The sequence below is a fragment of the Notothenia rossii genome (assembly GCF_949606895.1).
Source record: "Notothenia rossii genome assembly, chromosome: 9".
In the NCBI taxonomy this organism is placed as follows: domain Eukaryota; kingdom Metazoa; phylum Chordata; class Actinopteri; order Perciformes; family Nototheniidae; genus Notothenia; species Notothenia rossii.
This window is the reverse complement of record NC_136907.1, coordinates 68,198,466-68,212,009: the sequence shown is the minus strand read 5'-3', so window position 1 is coordinate 68,212,009 and position 13,544 is coordinate 68,198,466. Positions and strand designations below refer to the sequence as shown.

The 13,544-nt window shown below is 38.6% G+C and overlaps 1 protein-coding gene across 1 annotated transcript in view; it reads right to left on the bottom strand.

Moving 5' to 3' along the window:
• Positions 1-13,544, bottom strand: part of b4galt2 (UDP-Gal:betaGlcNAc beta 1,4- galactosyltransferase, polypeptide 2) — a 144,036-nt gene that overhangs the window by 79,986 nt on the left and 50,506 nt on the right. The gene's annotated exons all lie outside the window — the stretch shown is intronic.

Below are 13,544 nucleotides of genomic sequence, written 5' to 3'. Positions count from 1 at the left end.
TGTTATATCACCACAAATCCATCCGTCATTCCTTTGATTGCTGACGGATCAAATACCATCAACGCGTGTGTATTTGTGTGCATGAGTTTGCGGGTTCAGACTAATTTAAGAAGAAGGGTTGTTTTTAAATCTCTGGCCCGCGCAGTAAATACAGCCCCTCGTTCAGGGAGCCGCGATCATTAAAATATACGAGCTGAGCTGGCCTCCAACCAACGTCCTGCAACCATAACCCTCATTATAACACACCAGACTCTGAGTACTCCTTCTGTTGCAAAATGTCACTCATTAGTGCATGTTTTTCTTCAGCGGGAGTGTCAGAAAAATAACTCATTAGAGAATTTAAAAGGAGAAATACACATTACATGATGATTACAACAAAAGCAAAGAATGTCGTGTTTAGGAGGACACTTGTTTAAGGATGTTTGCACTTCATTACTACCAAAAAGGTACTCTACAACATGTAATGATGGTCGTATCTATGTATCTACTTTAATCATTTTCGAGTCATAAATCTATCGATCAGATTTATGATTAGAAAATTATAAAACTAGGGTAGACATGTGGATATTATCCGGCTGAACAAAACGTGATCCGTCTCTTATGTGTGTCAACCAAAGACCTTATTTCGAGCTATTTTCCAAAATGGAGAAATTGCATTGCATTTTTGTCGAAGGAACCCGGAAGAAGTTTACTTCCGGGTTTTAGGACGCGCCACTGCGGTTCTCTATTGTTGTGTGTAATCTATCATACTGTATTGCCATGCTTCTAAGCAACATGATACTACAAATACTGGCGGGCAATGTTCTGTATTTTCAGTTGGTCTCAACAAATCCCATGAAAAAGAGAAAAACAAGCAATCAATGGATCCTGCTACAATCATTGTCAATGCATCCAAAGCAATAATGGCATGTTGTGTGATTTATTTTAAATCCGTCTTACATACACAATTCTGCTGCTTTAGATGCTCACTAGCACACAATGAGACTTGAGTATCAATCCGCGACTTAAAATAGTCCTCAAGAAAAACGGAAACAGGGCCCAGTCTGCTCTCATTGGTTAGCTAGCCGGCTCTGGTGATTGGTCAACCACTAAAATAAGTCCCTCCCCTTAGCCTATCACGCAAAATGTATCTGAGCGCTAGCCGTTACATAGTGATGTCACTAGATTACAGAAGAAAACAAAAGAGTCCAATTGAGGCGTTGTGGGAGAGAAACTCCCTCTGGAGGGAACTTTGGGGTTTCAACCATTCAGACCATTTACATTAACAATAACCTATATAACACACTACAGGAAAGGGAAAACCCAAACTGCATAATAGGGTCCTTTAAATCAACCGCCATTACAGATATTCTGCTTCTATTGATATACAGATCATGTGTTTATGGTGTTGAAGTACTGAGTATGAGACTACTGCACTACAGCGAGAGAGAGGAAACCACTTAGCATGCATGTATTATCTTCGTCTGGAGAGGTCTCCTCCAATCAACGCTGCACAGGCGAGGAGCCTGATCGATGGCAACAAGGTTACATGTTTATAACACACTTCTTCATCTAACCCTCAAGAGCTGAATGCAGATAGAGTCAACAGCCTCTTCCCCTGACCACTTCTGTCTATCACCCTCCCTCCATTCTCACACACACACATGTTTCTTTTTATCCTCCTCCTTCCTCACACTAATGACACTAGCGTTCAGAGAGGCGACTATCAAAACACATAATCAGCATTAAAATCTAACACGCCACGAATGAGCAAGTGTGAATGAAATGTTAAGTGTTAATAAACTGATAAAAATGCAACGTATTCAAGGCATAGAATAATTTAAACTTGAATTATGTATTTATAATCTTAAGGAATAGTCATCATTGCCGACATTTGCCAAGAGAAAGGAATGATACCAATTTCAAGTTTCAGTACTGAGCTAAAACATAGCGCTTTGCCTAGCACAACGATTGGAAGCAGGGGGAAACAGCCAGCCTGGCTTCGTCGAAAAAGTGAAAACACACTCTTACATAACCAGCACCTGTAAAAACAAACAGAACAAACTGGGGTTTTATGAGGAGTTATGTGCTGGAAAGTGTTCTTAGCAAAAACTTCCAGGAGTTTACTTAGCCATGAGGAAACCAGCAGAGACGTTTCATAGAAGTTGGATATATAAACTGTTTTTCAAGATAGCTACATCTACAGCACACAGGAAAACCATAAGAGGTATTTGTTCTTTATTTCTGTGCTAGCTGTTTCCCCCTAGTCTTTGAGCTAAGCTAAGCTAAGCTAAGCTAATCGCCCTCTGTCTCCAGCTCTGTATTTAATGCAAAGACAAGATACTGCTTCCATTTTACTCATATTTTCAGCAAGACAGATATAACTATTTTCCCAAAATGATTAACTACTCCTTAAATTGTTGTTTTTGTTATGCATTTACCACCAACACACTTCCACGAATACGATGCTATTTGGCAGCAGACTTAGACATATTTTGTCGTGTAGGATATAAACAGGAACTAGATTTTGTGGTTGCCTAAAGTTCGCAACAAGGACAACAAATGATGAGCAGCACAATAACTGACATGCTTCACTCTCACTGCTTAATTGGCATAGCTCATCTCAAACGCATGTTGACGTTTCGATATAAATACACAATGACAGGTAGGAGGTCAGAAAGTTTCCAAGTAGTCCGGTGACGTGAAATAAACAGTGACATCATCCTGTTTGACTCTCACACAGAAGAGATGAATAATACAAAGAGTGTGTGAGAGAGACAGGGAGGAATAGTGTGTATAAAGAAAATGAAAAATAAGGGTTTGAGCTATTGTTTGTGGAGGAACAAGTGATCAAGTACTGTTGTAAAGTGTGGAAGTAGTGGTGCAATTATCTCACACACACACATAATATATCTCATGCTTATCTACTTGGTGACATTACATTATAATCACTCCGCCTGGTCGCTCTATCTGGGACACCCACTGCACTTTGGGGGATACATCACTGCTTTGTCTGCAAGTAATACACACACACATTCTGTATACACACAAAACAATAATACAACATTATAATTAACCAGTTCTCTGAGCTATAAGGTTTGTAGCAAATGTAGCATCATAGTACACTGAGAGCAGACCTGAGGCAGATCTTAAAGAAACAGAACGAGGAGGAAAATGAAAGCAATCGGGAGTTATTGTTGGTTTTGAAGGGTTTCTATGACAACTTCAGATTGTAGTGCTCCTGTTTCTCTCTCCTCCTGTCTCCTGTCCTGTTTGTTTAACCTTCTCACCACAAAACTCGAAAGGACACTGAAATATTGAGGAAATCGTTCGCACTTCCCCCTCCCTTCCCACATCACATGCACTCTCTCTCAGGCCACTGCTCCTAAACCTGAGACCTTTGTGGAGGTTTGAATGCTTTCACCTGGTTTCTGAAAAAAAGACATACTTGAACCAAAACACAGGACAAAATTACATTCAGTCTTGAGTCAATGGGTCAATTGTGGTGCACAACGGTCCACCAATCAGAGCTCGATCACAACCCTTGCAGTCAACATGTTGGGGGTTCAGTTGAATTATGGGTATTGTACGTTTTGACAAAAAGAAGAATTTGTGGAATAAAAAAGGTGGCTGCATTGGTTTACAGAAGTGCAATACATCATCTGTGGAGAAGCTTTTTGGAACAATTACTTTTACATAATTAACAACTATGAGACTTCAAGACAACTATAAGTATTCATTGATTTCAAACACTATTCATTAGCCAACAGTTTCCACCGTATTTAAAGGGGGGACATATTAATCTAGTTAAATACTATATTAACAAACTTTGAAATGATGTCTTTCGTCAGTGATTGCAACCGAATCTTCAATTTCTCACCACTATTCCATTTCTATCCACAGGAACTAAATGCTAAATCAACAGCTACACAAAGTCTTCCTTTGATGACTTTCTTGATCTTTTGTGAAGTCTGAGTCTGTGAACATAACAGCATGACTTGCCGAGTCCCAACAGAGCCGCTGGTCAGGCCATCTGACCGCATAGACCTCTCAACAGGCTAGCTGTTAATCAGCAGTCCTGTCCTGCGACTTTCTGTGCCTTCATGTTACTTAAGTGACAACTGAAGCAGTGCCAGGGTAAGATTTTACGGAACGAGTTTATAATTGAGTTTGGTTCTTTGGCTTCCAGATAAAAAAAAAAGAGAGAAAGGAGAGAAAGAAGAGGGAGGGAGAGACTGTTCCTCTCGTCCTGCCTCACACTGACACAGACTCTCTGACAAAAGAGACTTTCAGCTTTTTGAATAGTATTAGTCCGTCCACTCGCCGCTTCTCCTCCCATTCTCTCTCTTTCAATCATTTACAAGTGCCACGACCAACTGTGGACTGTAATTGCTATTCTTCCAGCAACGGGGGGGGGGGAAAGAAAGAGATTCAGGCAGAGGAAGAAAAGGAGATATGATGGAAGTAGGAAATAAGAAGAAAGAACTTCTGTGTGTGAAAGGGAAAAGTAAAGTATACAAGTCGGGCAACTTTGTGCTCAGTTTAGTTTCTGCCCTTTTATTCAAGATGTTTCTCTTTGTTTATTAATGTAGATGTATTCTCTGAAAGTGGCTAAGCTATAACACTATGTTCATGTTTCTGCATGTAAGTGTGTGTGTTTGTATGTGTGTGTGTGTTCGTGTTAATTTACTGGATCAGAGGATTAATGGTATTTAGGAATGTCTTTGACATGGAACACATACAGTCATCCGTTTGTGAGTGTGTATTTATGCATACAAATCAGTGTGTGTGTGTGTGTGTGTGTGTGTGTGTGTGTGTGTCTGTGTCTGTGTCTGTGTCTGTGTGTGTGTGTGTGTGTGTGTGTGTGTGTGTGTGTGTGTGTGTGTGTGTGTGTGTGTGTGTGTGTGTGTGTGTGTGTGTGTGTGTGTGTGGGCTGGAAAGGAAGAGATAAGGGTTAACGCTGGTGCATTCAAAGTTCTCGCATGCAAGCAAGCACAAAAGGTTGCCAAGAACGTTGCGATATTCACAAACTGACAGCTTTGTTGTCGCAAACCATGTTGCTGTAAAATGGAACCAAGACGACAAAAGGAAACATGAACGTTATGAAAAGGATAATGTGAAATGAGTCGGTTTTCCTTGAGAGCACAACAGGAAGAATGTCAGGCCAACTGGATTTTTCAAACACTGAATGATCACCTTGACAAGAAAGAAAGCTGTTGAAATTGTACTCTCTGTTCCTTTGCAGTGAAATAAACAAACGTCTTAAAGGTTTCCTGAATGCCAAGTCATGTCAACCTACAGAGATAATATGGCATACACTGCAAACAAGTCAAGAGACAGGAAATAAAGAGCTGCCAAGAGTATCATTTTGAACGTGCTGTTCAATGTCTGCATACATAATCTATCTGTGTTTGAATTATACATTTTGTTTCATTCCTGCTATCTTTTCCTTAGCAACATCGGAAGAAACAAATGTTATTAGTAGTGTTAAGAGTAGTGGTGCACGATAATTATCGGCCCGATATTAGGAATTATGACGTCATCCTGATAAACCCGATAAAAGTATTAATAGCCCCGATAATATACAATATATTTTTTGGGTAAAAAAAAAGAAAAAAATACTGCGGTGTGGGTGGATTGGGATGAGGCGCGCTTGTTTTTCACTCGGCTCCTCCCGTTTTGCCAGTACTGTGGTATTAGTGGTTTAGGAAGAGGGGAGTTTTTCCACAAATCCAGCGCTCCCTAACTCATGCCTGGCTGTGACGTAAATGTTGTGCGGCCGTGAAGCCAGGACAGTAAACAAACATGTCGTCGGTAGTATGGGACTATTTCAAAGTTTCCGAGTTAGATAGTTTGCTTGCTATTTGTATTAACAAATGCAATGCAGAAGTTCCACGAGGAGGGAAAAAGGCAACGAGCTATAATACTTCCAACCTGATTAGTCACCTGAAACATCGCCATCGCTACGATGGTGTGTTAAAAGCGTACGAAGACGCCTGCGCTGCTAAACTAACGGCGAATCCAAAGCCAGCTGCAAAGGCACCGGGGCTTTTACCGATCGACGAGACTTTTGAAAAAGGCAAGAAGTTTGCCAGAGACGACCCCAGGGCTAAAACGAGGAAAAAACTACAGGTACATTTAATATATATATATATCTATAATATTATATTATTATCGGTTATCGGTATCGGTCTTGAGAAGCAGGAAGTTATCGGTATCTTCTTCAAAAAACCAATATCGTGCATCCCTAGTTAAGAGCCGTCCGCCAAACTAAACTGATACAAAAAAAAAGACTATTCCTTAACTTTGCCACAAAATCAACCAACAATATTGTAAATTATAAGGAGAGTCCAGTGTTTCTACAGTATGTTCAATAAAAGAGGGGGGAAATTACTTTGAGACGCAGCAACTTCATCTATGTTGCATTGCTATCAATAAGTCAGTAATGGCAGCAATAAACAGGCATGGCCAAAGAAAAAACAAGAGTGGTATTACGAAAAAGATTGAGAGCTTATTGCGTTATTATAAAACGTTTTTTAAACTATTTTCTTCTTGTATTTAATATTTACTATTTACTTGCACTATATTTTTCTGTTTATCTGTGCTTTGTGTTGCGCTGTTGGAGAAGCCTGTGACACAAGATTGTAATCGACATAACTACACTGTAGCTATGTTCGTTTGACAAAGAACCTTGAACCTTGAACCTTGAAGTGTTTTTGAATGGGACCGTGGCGAACAAGGATACTTGCAGCCAAGTAGAGAATTTTTTTTTGGTGTCGAAAACAAACATCCTGTGTGAAAACAAACAAGCCTTGACATACAAACGTATTTAATTAGTGTGAATTGCAAGCTGATGAAAGCAATTAAAGCATGAAACTCTTGAGATACAAGCACTGATTCTGGGGAAGAAATGCTAAGAGTACTCTTGTCAGCATTCACCGGAGTACTAGACGATTTCCTATTCAATAATGTTGTGGATCATTAAACAAACAAACAAAAGAAAAAAAACATTGAATGGCTCGAATCCACGTGCACAGTATGTTCACCAAAGTGTTTTCTTTCTGAGACGGAAGACATTGGAAGAGTGGGGGGCATGAAACAGATGGAGAATGCATGAAACAACAACATTGTATCCTAGCATGAAACTGGGGTGTGAAAGGGAGACAAAGATAGCATAAGAAAGAAAGAAGGAAGAGTGAGATGTGAGAATGAACAGACAATAATGAAAGAAAGGAGAGGAATGAAACTGCTGAACAGAAGGAAGACGAAAACAACGGAAACAAGAAGCAGAGGGGGGGGGGGGGGGGTGATAGATACAGATTCCATGGCAACATTACAGCAACAAAGGTGTTATTTCAGACTGCTTTGTACCACGGGCTGTCAACTATTGATATATCCAGATAAATATATATTGATGTAACATTAAAACTGTTATAAGTGTAGTCTATGAATTCATACATTTAACATATTCAAAAAACGACCTTTCTGTTTCTGTCTCACAGAGAATGAAATGTTATCCCTTTTCCATAGTGACTGGCCAAAGCATAAAAGTACGATGGAAAGCCAGCACGAAAGATCTGCTCTGGAGTTATTTTTTTAAATATTGATATCACACCTTTAAATACCTGTTATAAACAATTAAATAAACATGAACTGGACCCTGATAGATGGATGAAAAATGAATGAATAAGTGCAGCTGCCTGGGATGGATAATACAACTGGGACTGGTTTAACTTTTAAGATTTATTAGCATTAGCTAAGGATAGGCTTTAGATCATTTTCTTTTACTAAAGAATTATACATACAGTGTGCAAAATCAGTAAAAATGTATATGTGTACATGCAGTATGTTATTAGTATGTAGTATGAAGGAGGAACATGAAGCTTTCACTGGGAAAGAAGAATAAGAATCAGGGAGAAAAAAATAAAAACTTGTGTTGTTTTTAATCACATGGACTGATTTTCAGTTGGTAATTATGTGAACGTAATCCTTGATTAACATCATCCTATTAATCTGGAATTAATCTATTCCAAGTAATCTAGGGACAGCAAAGCTGTGTTGGGTACTGGCTCTACCATCCGTGCAAATGTGAGTGTATTTCCCTAGATGCTGTTTTTGGCGTGAATGGGCTGTTCTCCCTATTACATGATATCAAATCGGCATGACGACACACGCATGCCAGCATGTCTGTCTGTGTGTAAGCATGTGTGCATGTTTTTGGCGGTCCAGCTACAGGTCTCACTGCCACTGTCCAGCTGGCACATCCTGCTGACACACACACACACACACACACACACACACACACACCTTACAGACACTATTCTCGGCAGCATCAGTATCCTGAATGAGACGTAGCCAAGCCGAGAAGACTTCAAGGTCGTGATGCTGTCATCTGAGAGCAGTGTGGCTCGGTGTGGTCAGACAGGAAACGGCGCTGTGTTCATGGTGCCAGAGGATTACAATGTAGACTCAACGTGTCATGCAGCCAGGACACTTCGGCAAGGAAAACACTAGAAAATATTAATTACTGCTCCAGACCTAAAGCCATTATTTCTAAAGAAGGAAGTAGCAAGAGTGAATTTTAACAGTATACGTTGTTGAATAATGTAACATTGTAAATAATATCAGGAACTGAACTGGTTATCTTTTAACTTTACTCATGTTTAAGGCAACATTATTTTAGGCAACTGATAAAGGCTAACATTAAGCCTAAACCTCATACAGGCTAATGCATAGCTGCAGGATACAATGTGAGCTATGTTAGCAGCTTTGTCCTAAAAGCTAACTTTTAACACAAGATACATTTCCATAATGTTAACGGCTAGCGTTTTCGTTAATCATAAAGGCTAATGCTAAGCTAATGTGTAATGTTAAAAAGTATATTGACTAAGACTATTGTTAGTTAGTAACTTGGTCCATCATTAAGGCTAAAGTGTTTGATGTCGTACTGTATTTAAATAAACTTAAGGACAACCTCATATATTTTAGAGACAATTCGGCTATACAGGCTCAACATGTTTTTTTAGCCGACGCCCACAAGATCAATGTGAACTACTGGATCAAGTGTACAGCCTTCGTATTTTCAAAAGAACAGGTTAAGGGTATTAGATCAATTGGGGGCAGCTAGTGAAAAGACTGAATGGGGAAGAGCTTTCAGTCAGAGTTAATAGCAAACAGGGAGCCAGTGGAGGGACGTAATCATTTGAGTAATATGGTTCCTAATTACAGTAGCTGGAGATGTGATAAGTGATACTCAAAACACAAGGAATAACAGTCATAAAGAGGGATGAATGTAAAAGCACAAGTGAATGAATGGCATTATATTAATGAAGATGAATTGTAGTTTAAGTATCAAATGCTATTATAAATGTATCTAAATCCTCATAAATCAGCACTGAAACTGAAAAAACAGCTCAATATGACCTCTGTAAGTTCCTACAGCTCATTGTTTAATTGCTCTCTTCCAATTATAGTGGGAGTAACATTAATGACTGTGAGGGTAAAGTGCAAGCAGTATGGTTTAATTTCAGAGCCTTGAAGCTACAAGATATGAACATAAAAGTGTTTTTCAACCCAGCACCATACGGCTTATTGTTTTGTTTTGCTTCTTAGCTTAATTAGGGAAACAAGTAAATAAGTCATCCATGCCTTTTACATTTAAAAAAACCCACTAGCGGCAGCAGCAGCATAATGAATCCAAAGCAGCTCGATAGGTCAGACCTTTCTGTATACAGTGAAACACTAAACTTATAATAGGCGCAAAACGCTGATTTACAAATGAATCCGTAAGAAAAATAAGGCTTTGAACAGATAAGACAAAAAGACACAAGACACCTACTGTATGTCAAACTTTTCAGCTAACACTAAAATCTATACGGAAATCTGAAAAAGAAGATTTGAATTAGCTCCAAGTAGGGGTGGGCGATATTGAAAAATATATTATCACGATATTTTTCAAGCAGTATCACGATAGACGATATATATCACAATATTTTTTCATGTCGGTTATTATGGTTATTTTTCAAGTTACTTAACAGAACAACCACCTACAAGGGAACAGAAACTAAAACAAAAAGGAGTAACAGACCAAAATAGCATTTCAAGCTGGTATTATTTCTGAAATGAATCCCTGAATGAACAATTCAACATTTTGATATGGCTTCAAGGCACAGTTTCTCAGTATAACAATGAACTTTCTGAGGTAGCACTAGCAGTGAACATCAATAAACATGAAAAGGAGGGTAAAACATAACTAAGTAAAACATAAAACATCAATGAGGAAAAGTCAGTGCCAAACTATTAAAATGTAAACTTTAGACTTGAAGTGCAATAAAAGACTTTAGCATAACTGAAGGGAAAAACTATATAAATACCTTATTGATAAAATAAAATATAAGCCAACAGAATCAAACAAGACAACAAATAAAGTGCAATACTGTCTGAATCCTGACTAGACAGCTTTAGAGCATGTCTTTCACATCAGTTTATGTTTTTTCTAGTTTTTTTTTCAAACTTTTTTTTTTTTTTTTTTATAACAATAGATACGATATTTCTGAAAAAGCATATCGTGGAGACCTAATATCGTCACGACGATATATATCGTCATATCGCCCACCCCTAGCTCCAAGGAACATGTAAATCATCTGGCGGTGCTGATCTACCTGCAATTTATCCGACTGTCTGCACACCAGATGAGATTGGAGATGGGATACTTATGCAGAATTTTGATAGACTGCATTTGCTGACCCTAGCTGACAATATGGGTGGCTTCACTTAAACTACAGCTGTTTGAGTTCGATCTGCGTTTCAAGAACATGCAGTGTTAGTACTCTTACCTTATTGAAAGCTGGGAAAGCTTTCTCTAAGTAACTTACAAATAAGGTCAAATCTAAGTCAAACTAGATACTGTAGAACAATATATGGATGATAACAAATGAGGATAATAATGTCAATGATTTTAATTACAAAGCCTAATCTTATTTCACTAAAAGTTATTCCATTGTTTAAAGGTGATGATCTGTGTTGCTCTAATAACTATAGACTCATATTTCGAAATGAAGCTATTGTTTATATATTGATCTAATGTTTTTGTCACGATTCTTGTGTTGTGTCACGTTTTTAGTTTTGTGTGTCTGGTAGTGGGTGTTTTTCTGTTCTCCTTGTCATGTTTTCCTCCCTGTGTATTGTCTGGTCTTTCTCCCCGTGTTTTCCTGTCTGTCGTTAGTTTCCCTGGTGTGTCTAATTTCCTGATTGTTTTCACCTTTCATCCTTTCTGTATCTCCTGTGCTCATCAGCGTCAGTCCCGCCCCTGATTGGTCCCACCTGTGTCTTGTTACCCTGTGTTTAAATTCCCCTGTCTCCCAGTGTTCAGTGTCAGTTTGTTTTTTGTCTCTTGTCATGTTCAGGTCTATGCGCTTTGTCTATTGCCATGGTCAGATCTTGTCTCTTGTCAGGTCTATGCCTTTTTTGTGCTCTCGTAAAGTTTCGATCCTTTCTTTTTGTTCTCATTTTTGTCATCTCAGCTAGAGAGTTGATAGAGACCATTTTTTGTTGTTCATTTTTGCAAATCTTACAAATACTTTACCTCTGTCTCCCGGGTCGTGCAATTGGGTCCTACCTCCTAAGTGTCTGAGTTCATAACAGTTTTCTTTCGAATTTGGATTTTTTTGTACATTATACACTGTATATGCGGAGGCTCCAAATAAGCCCAGTGGGTTTTCTGCCTTTTCCTCCACTGTTTATCATTTGTTATCTGTAACGATTGTGCAAAACAATAAAATACAAAAAGAAAATGCAATTATCCCGGTCTAAAATTTGTATTTTACAGACTAAACAAAAGTATTGTATGTTATGGATTTTTATTTTTTTTTAAATCACATTGGCAAACAATCAGAACATATCAATCTATGGAATCTTATCACGCAATTGCAATAATAGTCAAAAAATAATCACAATGAGTTATTATTTAAATGTGCAGCACTCAATAACAGCATGAAAAGAAACAAGGTAATTCTCTTCTCTCTAATGGGGAGGAAACAAAGAGGCTAACGCGTTTAAATGAGTTGTTTAGTCCCAACAGAAAAAGTTATTAAACAGAGCTGCAGGTAAGACGGAGCACAACACAGAACGATAAAGCAGCAGAAACAGAGAGTGGATGAAACACCCTGAGGTACGGAGCGAGAGAGAGAGAGAGAGATGCTTTCAATCTCTGCAGCTGACGGCTGGTTCGGACTTCCCCACACCTGAGGTCTCTCCTCTCCCCATTTATAAACCTGACTTCAAAGATAAAACATGCTTTTCTTCTGAATCTCTTATTCATTGACTTCAGCTGCAGCATACCTTAATACGTTAATGATTTATGCTGGGAGCTGTTCAATAAGCACTCAACAGCTGTATGAAAGTAGGCTTTTCATTCGAGCTGACAGGACAATAGGACTCTTGTTTCTTTGCAGTGGCGCTGCGTTTGTATTCAAATGTGAACTCTTCTGTTGTGTCATTGGAAAGGAAATCGTATAACAAATACATTTCTACATTTACTTTTCACAAACCTTTTTTTCCAGGCATGGGAATCACTGTTTTCATTTATTTAGCAGCTGCTTCTGTGTCCTGCAACTGAATGTGCAAACAACAAACACAAACACACACACACACACACACACTCAAAACAAGAAAGAAAGTGGACTTTAGAGTACACCAAAACAGACGTGTATGATGTTTTAGGTCCGCCGGATAATGACATATATGGTTTTTTCAACAAAACCTTTCATTTTGTCTCTTTTTCTTCACTCATTTTGAGGCTATCAAACAGCCAGCAGGACTCGCTTCTGTTGTTGGATTCAATGACTGTGATTGGATAGCTGTGCATTTCCTATGAACTCAATAACAACAATAGATGTGTATCCAACAAGCCTCAAATCAAAGTCAATGATTTTCAATCCATCAGACAGACTTTTAGATTAGTCATGGAAAACGAAATGGTACAAGTGTTTCATTTGTAGCTTGACGTGTTCGAGTTAATAAACTTGAAATTGCACTTCCTGTGATGTGACTTTGATTATTATTGCACAGGCACATTGTTGCAATCTTGATGCTGAAACTATATATTGTGCAGCCTTTTGATGTTCACAGTAAAATCAGATATTAGTACCACACACACCCTTCACAGCTTGTGTGTAAATGTCTGCAGCCAATGATGATATGTTTCTTTAGAAATGAGAACAGACAGCAAGCTATGGTTCTACTCAGTTTTGAGAGAACAAACACCCAATTCAATTACAGACACACACACACAACAAAGAGCAAAGCGCTTAATCACGATATATCATAGCCTTCATAACAAATGAGCTCTTTTCAACTCTTGGTCTTGAATGTTGTGCCCCGAAACGACAGCATAGATTCAACAGAAGTAAATACAGTACAACCTTGAAAACATGCCAGGGCAATCCAATTTGAAGACCTTCTACATTGCCTCTTACACAATGTCAGGGAGGGAAACGGCAATAAACAGATAGCTAATGTAACAGTAGGAATGCAGTAAAAGTAAAGAGAGAAAGAGATAGTCTTAC